The 13,773-nt window shown below is 43.5% G+C and overlaps 1 protein-coding gene across 3 annotated transcripts in view; it reads left to right on the top strand.

The window, feature by feature from the left end:
- The first annotated feature begins 4,960 nt into the window (after window positions 1-4,960).
- Window positions 4,961-13,773, top strand: part of CDH5 (cadherin 5) — a 47,991-nt gene continuing 39,178 nt past the window's right edge. The window contains exons 1-2 of one of the 3 annotated variants that reach the window (XM_061594199.1): window positions 4,961-5,146; window positions 6,492-6,734. The gene's annotated coding sequence lies outside the window, so the exon portion shown is untranslated. The remainder of the gene's footprint in view (window positions 5,147-6,491; window positions 6,735-13,773) is intronic. The other 2 variants (XM_061594200.1, XM_061594198.1) reach the window with 2 other exon arrangements.

The following is a 13,773-nucleotide window of genomic DNA, read 5'->3' on the forward strand; positions in this document are numbered from 1 at the left end:
GGGGTAGGGGGAGAGCTGACCAAGACTGACCTTCCCCTGCATTGCCTAATACAAGAGAGCTCAATCATGGTTAACTGGGGTTCATGAGAGAGCTCCCTCCAAACCCAGCCCTAAATAGGATTGACTTCTCCTCGCATCAGTAGATGTGAAGGGGGATCAATCTAGCTTCATCTTGTTAAACAAGAGAGCTCTCTGCAGGGAACTTCCTCACTCATCCAAATGTGCTTTGCTCCGCTGGACTTCTGAGCCCCAAGGTCCAGGCTTCAAAGCACCTTGCAGGCAGCAATGCACTGCTAAAAAAAACCCTTTCTTTTAGCAGTGTGTTGTTGCCTGGGAGGTGCTTTGAAATCTGGACTTCGGGACTCCAAAGTCCACTGAAACAGAGTACATTCAGGTGAGTGTGAGAGTTCCCTGCAGGCAGTTCTCTTATGCACCCAAGCAAGCTGGATTGAATAAAGGCAGGCAGGCAGGCAGGTGTAAAGGATGGAGGGGGTTTGGCTTTGGCGACCTGTAAATAAAGGAGGAGGAGGGGTGGCTTTGGCAAGGAATAAAGTGAGAAGGGGATGGCAAGGGGGTTGGATGGTAGGAAGATTTGGTGAGCGAAGCAAACAGGGGCACAGCTTGCATACATACAAAGATTCACATGCACACACATGGAGGAATATATACATATTTGGTTGATGCACAGAATTTGGATCTTTGGTGCAATGTACATATAGGCCACAACTAGGGTTGCCACGTTCAGGGCCTGAGACTGATCCTGTATCTTTAGGAGAAGAGAAAGTCAGCCAAGTGCAGGTGTTCTTGCAACACTGTAATGGGAAAAACCACAAGGTGGAATTCTGCACAACTTTTAAAGATACAGAAGACCTCTTGGAGGCTGGGCCTGGCAACCAAGAGGTCTTCTGGATCTTTAAAAGTTGTGCAGGGGGAAGGAAGGATTCCACCTTGTGGTTTTTCCCATTACAGGGTTAGAAGAACACCTGCACTTGGCTGACTTTCTCTTCTCCTAAAGATGTAGGATCAGTCTCAGGCCCTGAACCTGGCAACCCTAGCCACAACATAGACATAGCGGGGCTCAATAATTCAACTCTTGTTGTGTTGCATTCAGCAAAATTACAGCTCATTATAAGACCACCAACATCCTTCCTGCTTTCCTCCTCTTTCTCCTGCTAGAATAGAAGCCACATAGTTTCTTATATGGAAACTTAATTGTAAGCAGCCTCTGCCAAGAAGACTTTGAGAAATGTTCCCTCATTAGTTGCTTAACCTTCCTGAATAATAGATGCAACAGGTTTTTTTTTTTAAGTACCATTTGTCTTTGGGGCTCTGTATCATAAAAATGCAAAATAATGTAAGCAGAGCTCAGTCTTCTTGATTGTGGTGAGAGAAAACAGTCCTGTTCCCCATACTAAGTTATAGTGAAAGTGAAAGATTCTTTAACAGGATTGTTATCAAAGTCTCCTATAAGTGGAGAATGCAGCTGTTTTGGCAGTATTTATTATAACAGAGCTATGAAATGCTCAGATGAAACTCTTTTTTCTTGTCTATCCCAGTCACTTCAGAATTATTTTTGCATTATTTAAAGAAGATATTCCTGTCTTGCTTAAATGCAACATTGGGAGACTCTGGTTGGGATTTCCTGCTGGTTTTTAAAAGGTTAATAGGAGCCACCTTTGAAGAGGGGAGTTAATGTGATCAGGACTATAGCAGTTAGCTAATTTTAGATTCTGGTCTTAATGATCTTGGGAAGGGCTCTTTAGATCAGGGGTGAGGAACCATTTTTTGGTCCACGTTCCCTCATGGGCAACCTTTCAGGGGCCACGTGCCTGTGGTGGGTGTGGACAGCCACAGACAGAATAAAATTGACAGGGCAATAGATGTGGCTCCTCCCTTTGTTTGTTGTTGTTATGTGCCTTCAAGTCAACTAGACCTATACTCCAACCACACAAAAGCCAGAACTTTCTACACACACACCATTCTTCACCTTCCATCTGAGCAAGCAAGAACTCAAGGTCCCATTCCAGACCAACAAAGGTACTTGAGGAAGGTGTGGAGCAGGGCCAGTGAGGGTTGTGGCCTGGGGACAGTCTTGATGGCCCGACAGAGAGGCCTGCAGGTCCACATTTGGCCCCCTGGTCTGAGCTTCCCCACCACTGCTTTATATGACAATAATTATTTCAATTCAGTCACTCCAACCCTACTTTGTGTTGGAAGGGAGGGGATCTTCTGCTCATTCTGCTAAGTGGAGGCTCTTGGGGGAGAGTTACACATTGTTATGCCTAGCCTTGATCTGTTACCAGGCACAGAGTTCTCAGAAGATACAGCAGACATGCCACAGGTAGAAGAGCAGATTGAGTCCAATCTCAAGTACTCCCTTGTGGGGACTCTCTGGGTTGATGCATGATGAAGAACCTCTGGAACTGTCAGAGGAAAAGGTGGAGCCGCCACCACACACCCAGTCCTCAAGAGTATCAACACCCAAAGTTTTGGGTCCAGGCCAAAGAACGACACAGTATGCATCTAAGGACCAAATTGGCAGTCGACTCATCAGTACAATCCCCATGAGGCCCATTGCATTTGAACTGGAAGCTACTGCAGCTGCAGCACGAGAAACACAGGGTTGTTCTACTCAGAGTAGACCCACTGAAATGAATGAACCTCCATTAGACAGTCTATTAACATCAGTGGGTCTACTCTGAGTAGGACTAGCGTTGAATACCACCCACTGGGCTGCATCCATAGTAGACCCATTTAAACTAATGGACTTGACTAAGGTCCATCAATTTCAGTGTCCCTACTCTGAGTAGAACATAGCTCAATACAGCCCCATATTCTACCCTTCCTCTATGGCAGGAGTGGACAGACCTCAGGCATATTTGATTTACTTTGATTTTTACTAGTATCCCAAGATCTACCAACCACAGCCAGGTGCAAAGGACATAGTTAGAATTAAAGGACAAAGGAAGTGTGCTCTGAGCGTTCTTCATTTCAGCAGCCTAATCTAAATGGGGGAAGTTATTTTGTTGTTGCTTTTCTTAAATAATTGGGAGTCAGAAGCCCGTGTCAATCAGCTGTAAATCTTCCAGAGATCTAAATTAGATTACACACACACACACGATTATACAAACAAGCCTGTGAGATAATTAGGCTGAGAGATAGCGACTGGCCCAATGTCACCAGGCAGTGAGTTTCATGGCTCAGTGGGGATTTGAACCTCTGTCTTCCCAATTCTCACCCATGACACTAGCTATTATACCATAATGTCTCTACAGTTGACAGAGTTCAACCAGAGATCTCCCAGCTCACATCCCGCTTCCCCAGACCTGCTTTTTAATGAAGGGCCGTAGCTCAGTAATAGAGCACATGCTTTGCATGCAGAAGGCCCCAGGGGTCTCCAGATAGGGTTAGTAAAGACTCTTGTTAGAAACCTTAGGAACATAGGACGCTGCCTTATGCTGAGTCAGACCATTTAGCTCAGTATTGTCTGCACTGGCTGACAGAGGCTCCCTGGGATTTGAGAGCAGATTCTTTCCCAGTCCTGCCGGGGATTGAACCTGGGACTTGGGACCTTCTGCATGCAAAGCAGATGTTCTACCACTGAGCTACAGTCCTCCCCTAAACCTTGGAAAAAACATGCTGGTTAGTGTGGACAGGTCTAAACTACATGGACCCATACTCTGACTCAGTTTCCTTCACCTCAAAAAGGAAATTGTGGAACTGGAAAAGGTTCAGAAAAGGACAAGCAACATGTTCAAGGGGTTGGAGCAACTCCCGTATGAGGAAAGGCTTTTTAGTCTCAAAAAAAAAGGCAAGTGGAACATGCTAGAGGTGTATAAAATTATGTATGGTGCAGAAGAAGTGGATAAGGAGATGTTTTGCTCCCTCTCTCATAACACTAGAACTCGTGGACATGCAATGAAGCTGAATGATGGGAGATTCAGGTTGGACAAAAGGAAGTACTTCTTCACACCGCACTTAGTTAAACTATGGCATTCACTCCCACAAGATGTGGTGATGGCCACCGACTTGGATGGCTTTAAAAGGGGATTAGACAAATCCAGGTAGGATAAGACTATCAGTGGCTATTAGCCACAATGGTTGTTTTACCTCTACCTCTGCTAGGGTTGCCAGGTTCAATCCCTGAGACTGATCCTGTATCTTTAGGAGAAGAGAAAGTCAGCCAAGTGCAGGTGTTCTTGCAACCCTGTCATAGGAAAAACCACAAGGTAGAATTCTGCCTTCCCCCTGCACAACTTTTAAAGATACAGAAGACCTCTTGGTTGCCAGGCCCAGCCTCCAAGAGGTCATTTGTATGTTTAAAAGTTGTGCAGGGGGGAGGGAGAATTCCACCTTGTGGTTTTTCCCATTACAGGGTTGCAAGAACACCTGCACTTGGCTGACTTTCTTTTCTCCTAAAGATACAGGATCAGTCTCAGGGATTGAACCTGGCAACCTTAACCTCTGCCTCTACCAGAGTAAGACAGCACTGCTGTCAGGTCCTGCTTGCGGACTTCCCATGGCCATCCGGTTGGCTACTATGAGAACAGGATGCTGGACTAGCTGGGCCTTTAACCTGACTCAGTGGAGCTCATATGTACTTAAGGCAGCTTCCTAGGTTCTTCTCAGATTTCAAACCTTATGCACACGGAACATCACTACGCAGAAATGCTTTTTGGCCACCTGATGGGCTGCAGTGTTCAACCGGGCCCTTAGGATCAACTTGCCGAGCAAATCCAAACACAGAAGTCTCTCTTTCAGAAGTCTCGTGTTATACTGATGTTCTTTAAAGGCAACAGTCCTGAAGTCATCTTCTCCCGTGACTTGTCCTTTGCGCTGTTTCATTTGTTACTCCCTGGCTGAAGGTAAGTCTGACCAGTAATGAGTCAAAGGGTTTTTTTATCTGGTTTCCTCCACTCCCTTCTCTCACTGGCATTAGTAAGGCTTGGAACAATAACAGGATGCAGGGATGCAGGACGGGAAAAAGGCAGACACCCAGCTGGGAAACTTTGGAGGCTGGAAAGCTGAACACTCCCTGCATTGCTTAATGCAGTGAATGGATTTCATTGTATTCTTTATATTCACTCTACTTTATCCAGTCGGGGTTTGGAGGAAGCTCCTTGATTTGGAATAAAACCCGATCCAGGTAAGAAAAATGGCATTTGGGGAGGTGGGCAAAGAGAGAGTTGTTCTTGGCATTCTTAATCCCCTACTTAAAGGCTGCGTTGTCAAAGTTTGGTGGGCCAAGCCTGTATACACCCCCCCAGCCACTTAAAGCACATTTAAAGCACATCACTTCCCCCCAAACAATCCTGAGAACTGTAGTGCCCCCCTCACAGAGCTACAATTCCCAGCACCCTTAACAAATTGCAGTTCCCAGGATTCTTCAGGGGAAATCATGTGCTTTAAATGTACGGTGAGTATAGAGTCCAAGTCTCCCTTTAAAGAATCCTATAGCCCGAGATGTGTCACTACAAGTTGATTTTGGTGATGCTGCAGTTGTACTCAAATGATGTTGCTGGGGAGGACTATCTGGAACTGCCTTAACTATCCCAGATGGCAAAACCAAAGATCTTTGCTTTTTTGAAAGGAACTTCAGGTCAGGTCATTATGCCAAGACCACAAGTTGCTGCTAGTAAACCTTTAACATGGGAATGAGACAGCGGGAGAGGAAAGCAAGCACAGTTCTCCAATGTGCACCTGGAGAGCTGTGATGCAAAGTTTTCTGTTGAGAAACAGAAAAGCTTCCCCCAAAGAATCCTGGGAACTGTAGTTTGTTAAGGGTGTTGGGCAATCCCACTCTGTGAACAGTCTCCTAACAACTCCCTTAACAAACTACAGTTCCCAGGATTCTTTGGGGGAAGTCATGTCCTTTAAATTTACGCTGAATGTGACCTCAGGGCCAAAGTACATCTGATATTTGTCATGGGCATTGGTGTGACTTAGCTGATTTTTGTTAAAAGAAATATTCTGGGGAAGTGAATTGGATAGGGACTATGGTTTTAACCCTTTGCCTCCACCATTGTCCTGATCAGAATCTCCCCACCCATGCCTACTATTCACAATGGTATGAGATATTCCACTGGAAATAGCAGGCACTGGGTGGCTGAAGGAGGGGATCTGACTTGAACCACAGCAGGGACAAAGACTTAAAGCCACTTTTCCCCCACATCAGCTCAGGGGCGAGCACACCAGCTATTTGTTTAACAAAAATCACACAACTCCAAACCGTGTAACAAACCTCAGACCTTGGCCACTGAACAATTGTTGGACCTTTTCTTTCTAAGAAATGTGCTGCATAAGGACTGCAGATATCCTAGGAGGGTATCTTCCTTCAATTAAAATAGCCACCAAGTACTTTTAACATAGCTTTTGACAATGGCGAGTATGACCTCTTTAACCATTAACAATCTAAAGATTTCCCAATTGCAGAAGAACTTTCACTCTCTGCTATGCTCTTGTGAGACGAGTAACCCATGTTGAAACTCTAGGCTTCTGAACCAGATCTCCACAAAAGCCTGAGTGTATACAGGAAGCTCCTGCAGAAGTGCAAATTCCTATCAGTGGAGAGGACAGATGCTCCCTACACACAACGGGGTAGGTGGTCCATGGAGCTTCTATTGAATTGAATAGGGAAGACTTGGCACATATAGGGGGCTCCGTGTGCACACCTGAACTCCATGAGCACAAAAGGGATTACTGGATCAGGGTTATCTCCACACCTTTCTTCAACAGTAAGTCTCATTGATCTTGCCTGGAAGTAAACCCTAGCTTGTATGAAGGGTGGTATTCTCTGCTAGTCATCCCCAGAAGAGACCCACTGAAGTTAATAAACATGACTAACATAGGTTCATTAATTTCAGTGGGTCTACTCTGAGTGGGACTTCGTTGAATGCGACCCCTAGACCTTTTCAGCTTGTATGGTATCTGTCTAGAAATTCCTAAATGTTTCCAGATTGGTTTTGTAAATTGTATGTTCTAAATCCAGCAAGTTCATCATTTTCAGGTTCTCTCTTTCCCTCTCTCTCTTCTCTTTCTTCATGGGGACAAGCTTTCCAGGGCATTTACATTGGCATGCTTAGACAAGTCATGCTGACGGCCAGGTCCCCTTCTCTAAAAGGAGAATGTTACTGTAATACCTGATAGAGGTGTTCTAAGGATGAGTAAGAAGATGGGCTCCTACCGGGAGGAAGAGGGGATATAAATTTAATAAATAAATAAATAAGAAATACTTGGAGCACTCCAAAAGAGCTATGCAGTTGTTACCTATGATTATTTACTTGAATATATGACTGACATGCATTCGGAGAAACGTTTTCTGATATCTTTCTGTTCTCGGCTGAGCAACTCATTTTGTCCAGTTGTGAGAAACATGAACTTACAGCAGAGCAGAATAACTTGGTTTATCTCATATATGCAAAGTCCTGAGTTGCTTTAGGCTTCATAGTCAAGTGAAGATCATAGCAAAAACTATACAAATTCAACTGAAACATTTATTTTATGTAGGAGTAGATATCTATATGAGACTGGTCCACTTGGGCAAATGGGGCACTGCCCCACCAACCTCAATCTGTCCTGGGCCAGCACCCCTCTACCTACCTTCTTACTTACAACCTGTCCAGAGGGCAGCACTTCCTGCCAGCTTCTTCCTCCTGAGTCTCAGAGTTGCCTTTGTAGAACTCAGCAGGGAAGACAAAGGGAACAAAAGTAGAATTAGTTGGCTCTGTTGGCCCTTGGCTCTGGCTCCACCTGTTGTTGGGCTCTCTGCCTTCCACACCACCAGTCCCAGTCAGAACCAGCCACCACCGTCTGTGTGTCTGTACATAGGTATAGATATATATGGTTGTCCACAGTTCAGACTGTAAGACACCACAACGGGGTGGAGAGCCTGGGAGTTAAGAGTTGGTACCTGGCAGATCAGAGATGTGACCTTGTCGAATAGGGGCAAAGGGGGCACTTCGTGGGGGCAAAGAATTGTATTTGGTGGGTCAGGGAAAGAGCCTAGCCATGCCCCATGCCATGAGAGTGGAAACCGATGGTTTTGGGGGAAGGAGGCAGAGCAAATAGCAAACGCTCACAAGCTAAGCATAAAATAGCCCACAGCCTTGATTCTGAATCTTCACCTTGAAATTTTATTCCATTCCCTGGAGAGCCTGAAGGTTAAATAACCCACTGTGGGCACTTCCAAACAACCTGTTTATTGAGTGTTCAACCTGGTTTGTTTGCAGGGAGATTAGATGACATTGGCTATTTAATGAGCAATCATTGTTTATTGGGGGGGGGTAGATGACCTTGTGTCAAACCAAGTGTAATCCCACACTTTCCATGGCATTTCCCCATCACTTTCCTTATTGTAAAAAGTCTGAACTTTTTTGGGGGAGGGGGTGTTGAGCAAGAGCTCCCAATTAGCTTTAATTGCACAGCCTGAATTTGCCAGTATGTGATAGAATCCCGCCTGAAAATAGTGACAGTCTGAAAATGCCCAGTGTGTCAAGATCTGCAATTGCATTTTCTTTTTTTACTGAAATTCAGCCATGAGAGCTGCTAATCAGACTGTCACATTGGGTATTGGGAGAGATGTATTTTTACTGCTCCCACCCCATTGTTTTCTTAATTGGGATCATGCCTCAAGCAAGATTAGATACTCCAACTTAATCTGGATCAGTAGTGGCACTGTGGTGGGGCAGAGACACACAACCACCCTCCTGACACTGGCCTTGCTTACCTGGATGGGGATGGGGCAGGGTGGCAGTGAGGGCAGGGTGGCATAGTTGCTCTGATGGGACTGCAAGATTGGTAGCAGTGCTCCTGTGGGTGCAACTGCACTGCCTTGCTACAGCACCACCCCAGCCCAGCTCTATCTAGGTAAGCAGCGACCGATCTGGACATAACTTCCACATGTGGAACATGTAGCTTGGACTGGAAAAAGAGGCAAAAAGAAAAACCCCAGAGATTTTGCAGCTTTAATACCGGGAAGCTGAGAGCTCATGCAGCGTAGTTAGAATTTCAGATTCGAACTGCAGAGACCCAGATTCAAATCTACACTTAGCTCTGAAGCTCACTGGGTCACCTTGAACTGGCCAGGTTTCCTCTCTCTCTCAGCCTTACATCCCTCACTAGGATTGTTCTGAGGATAAATTGGGGAAGGAGGAACTTGCACACTATCTTGAGCTCTCTGGAAGAAAGGGGGGGTTCCCCTATAATCAATAAAAGCAAAGCAGAGATCAAGGGGTAAACTTTCACTTAAACAGTTAACAGTTTTCGAAGAGCTTTGCCAGACTGAATAAACTTGCCTCATATCCTCCTTTTGTTGAAGCAAAATGGAGTAATTGAAAACAGGATATATGTAAGGGGATTTGTATAGTCTTTTAACTTTTAGAGGCATTTTTGATGGATTGCCTTTGCCAAGTGGGATTGTATGAACATCAGATACTATTTAAAGGAAAATCCCTCTCTTTCTTCTCTCTTCACCAAAACAGACATCATGCAGCTTCCTAGCACAGTGGCCATGGCATTCTAGTGCCGTTCTTCAACCACAGAGGGAGGAGATGTTTATTGGGTGTTTGTTTGCATTTGTAATATTATTCTAGATTGGGGGGAGCAGCAAGTTGGGTTTCCTACAGCACAACAAACTTGCGTGAAACAAAGTGCATGAATTGTGGCCACCATCTACACACACACACACACACACCCCTTCCTTTTGGGTCACCATGTGTCCTCCTTTAGAGAGGGCAGTTCACTATTTGAACTGGTCCAAGTCCAGCTTAAAGAACTCCAATAAGGGACAGCAGGAGTCTTGAAGTTGCCCATCAATAATTAACATCTAGTCCACACATATAGGTCACCTGACCACCATCTGCATTATATATTTAAAGCAGTGTTATACCACAGTAATGACTTCCTTCAAAGAATCGTGAGAACTATAGTTTGTTACGGGTGCCGAGAATTATTAGGAGACCCTTGTTCCCTTCACAGAGCTACAATACCCAGAGTAGGTTAACAATCAATCCCTCTTCACCACACACATTTTAAAAAAACACCTACACAAGGTACTTCAGTATATCCACAGTGGCGTAACATGAAATGTTTATGTTGGGGGTTTTTCTTTCCTGATCACATTATCAGTGGAACAGGAAAATATGCATTAAACAGAAAATGTGAGCTGCCACTTGGATGAGAACAATGTTGTGTGGACAAAATGAAAAACATGTACAATCCACTTTTTTTAGCATTGGTTCCATATTTGTATGAATGTTGACCAATTTTGTATGAATTTATTAATCTGTCCATTTTTTCCCTTGAAGTAATACTTACCTTTTACTAGATTAACGTGAAGGGTTAGCTTGTTTCCAGGTTTTTGCAATTTCTTTTTTTACAGATGTCAACATAGTCATGATTGTATCTAAGTCTATATTCAATAGTATGTCTTTACCATAACCTAATAGAATTATATATGGATTATGTGGTAGTATATAAACTGTTATTTAATGCCTTTATTTTAAGATGTTATCCCAATATGTCTGTAGTTTTGAATAGTTCCAAAACATATGCAGGCAGTCTGCTTTAACCCCTGAACATCTCCAACATTTATCCAAAACCATCTGATATATTTTGGATATCCTGTATGTTGTAGGATACACACTTTAAGCTGTCGTGTGTACACAATCCTGTACTCTAAAAAAAAAAGGTTTTGTTTAGCAAGATTAGTTTCATTTCCCCACTGACATCTATTATACTACAGTTTTCTTAGCAATCTGGAGATGTGCCCAGCAGGATGAAAATGTCACAGATCAGCACTTAATTGGATGCCCCATTTTCCAGCTGATAAGAGTTTGTCACTTTATTCTGTTTCATGACTTGGCCAATCTCTTGCAAGCTCAAAGAACGCAAGTGGCTTTAAGAAAAACCAGAAAACAAATCCTAGGAAAAAAATTAACCCAATAATAAACTCCACAAACAGGGGAGTAAATAGGGCTGCTGGGGACACAACTTGCTGTGACTCACCCTTCAGCCCTGTAAGCAAGTTCAAAACCTTTGTGTGGTCATTAGGAATGAAGAAGAAATTTAATTCAGTTCACAGTTAAAGCCGCTTACCAGGGAAGGGTCATAGCTCAGTGGTAGAGCACTTGTCTTGCATACAGAAGATCCAAAGTTCAATCCCTGGCATCTCCAGGTAGGGATGGGAGAGACTTCTGCCTGAAACCCTGGAGAGCCACTGCCAGTCAGTGTAGACCAGCCTTTCCCAACCAGTGTGCCTCCAGATCAGAGCTTGGAAAAGTTACTTTTTTGAACTACAACTCCCATCACCCCAATTCAGTGGCCATGCTGGCTGGGGCTGATGGGGAGTTGTAGTTCAAAAAAGTAACTTTTCCAAGCTCTGCTCCAGATGTTGTTGGACCGCAACTCCCATCTTTCCTGATCATTGGTAATGCTGGCTGAGGCTGATGGGAGTTGTGGTCCAACAACATCTGTAGGCACACTGGTTGGGAAAGGCTGGTATAGACACTACTGAGCTAGATGAACCAAGTATCTGATTCAGTATCAGGCAGTTTCCTATGTTCCTGTGCATCCATCAGATTCACGCTTTCTAAAATAATATGAGAACCAAAACAGCCATCCTTCAACATGTGCAGCTATCCAAATTTTGCAATGTAGTTCTCCAGCCAAACAGTTAGGAGAAAGTGTGCATGAAGATGGATATGCCTGTGAAATTAACATACATTAGGTGAAGTTGCTGTATCCATTAGTCAAAACTGCACACAAAAATGTGTTTATTGGGAGAAAATCACACTAAAATGCTAAAGAATTTTCATGATGTTTTTTTAAAACACACACACTTCCGCAGAAAGCTGGGGAACTGAATTTAAGGCAGGAAAAATGAGAAACTGAGAGAATTGAAAAAGACAGATCCTTTCATCCCTCGTGGTCACAGGCAGCTGTGGCCCTCATATGTTGTTGGACTCCAACACCCCTCTGCCCCAAACCAGCATGGGCAATGGTCAGGGGAATGGGAGCTGCAGTCCAGCAACATTTGGAGAGACAGAAGTTCCCCACCTCTGCTTTAAAATATCTACCATAAAAAGGGATTGGTACAATTGTTGCAGTGAGCATGTGTTGCTTGTGGCTCTGACTACAAATTCAAATTATATCAGCATTTGATATCTTTTTTTTAAACAAACTGGGCCTCTTCCTAAGAGTCTCTCCTATGACTGTTTCGATGCAACCTTTATTTGTGTCGTCGGCTGCAGACACACAGCATTTTCTTCTAGAATCAATGGAGACTGAGAACTTGTTTTTCCAGCACTATATCCACACAGAATCTAGATCTATTGCATATTTTTTTGCCCCCAAAAAGCACTTCTTGAGAAAAACCCTTCTGGTTTCATTCCAAAAATAAAAGCTCATTGCAGATTGGTTGCACATTGCTATGGAGAGTTTGGGAGCAAATCAGAAAGGGGCATCCCAAGTTAAAAGAGGATAAGAAAAAAGGATAAAAGGCAAAGGGGAGGTATATGGATCAGAGGCAAAACCCTACCTAGGAGGGGCGAGTAAGCCTGCAAGAAGGATCTGCTTCTAGACACATGAGAAATCTTTATCTGTGTTGTTCATTTTCTGTTATTTCGTACTTACTCTTCAATCTCTTATAGGTAAATTCTGTTATAATAAATCTTGAAAATCATTTGAACTTCTTGCTTGGGGCTGTAGTCAACTAAGTCCTACTCAGAGTACACCCATTGAAATTTATGAACCTAAGCTAGTCGTGTCCATTACATTCAATGCATCAAGCAGGGGGTTGGACTCAATGGCCTCATGGGCCCCTTCCAGATCTACTATTCTATGATTCTACTCTGAGTAAGACTAGTGTTGCTTACCACCCTTGGTTCAGGAGGTGAGGAGACTCCAAACAACTCCAGGTTTATATCTTCAAGCAGGGAGAGTGTAGGGGTCACATTTATGAATTATTTTTTATAATTAAAAATAATAAAATCCCTACACAAGTTCTATAAAAATTAATGGGGCGGAGGGGAGAAGCCATGTTTCTCCCTAGCAGAACTTGTCGTAGCAACTAGTACTAGTATTTAAATTATCGCAATATGTTATATTATTTTGCCTTTCCCCCAAGAAAATTATAACCAGATCAATCTCTAACATTGTTGCCTACAAGCCAAAATTTCCAAAATATGATTTCAAGCTTTCATTTCAGACTGATCTCTATATTTGCTTATAACTGCGTAGCATAGGGTGGCCAGATGAAAAAAAACAATGGGGCTCCTGCACCTTTAATAGTTGGGTAGAACAGGGCATCTGAGCAGATGCTGCTTGTCACACAAGGGGTACCTATGAATGCCCCCTTCTACACAGCTACTAAAGGTGTAGGAGCCCTGTCCTCTTCATGGATTCACAAAAACCAAGAAATGTCTGCACAACAGAAATTGGCTTTGGAGTTTGTCCAAGCTTAAGGATGGATGAATCGTCAAGTTTGGTTTCTTTCAGCTTCTCATTTTCCAGTTTTCCACATTTCTGCAGTAAGTTGCAATTTCGTTTTTATTTTAGATCCTCCTGAATATTCACCAGCATTTCAGTGCAAATTTCTTCTAATCAACACATTTTTGGATACATTTTTAACTATGGTGCACATTTTTGCTAGCAATTTTCCATAATATAATGTATTTTTCTAAGTTATTCCCATTAATGTGTGCATTTTTTGTACACTTTCCTCTAATACAGTGTATGCATTTTTGTAGACATGGTTTGGCTGGCGTACTGCATCAC

Source organism: Rhineura floridana, chromosome 13 (assembly GCF_030035675.1).
Source record: "Rhineura floridana isolate rRhiFlo1 chromosome 13, rRhiFlo1.hap2, whole genome shotgun sequence".
NCBI classification, from domain to species: domain Eukaryota; kingdom Metazoa; phylum Chordata; class Lepidosauria; order Squamata; family Rhineuridae; genus Rhineura; species Rhineura floridana.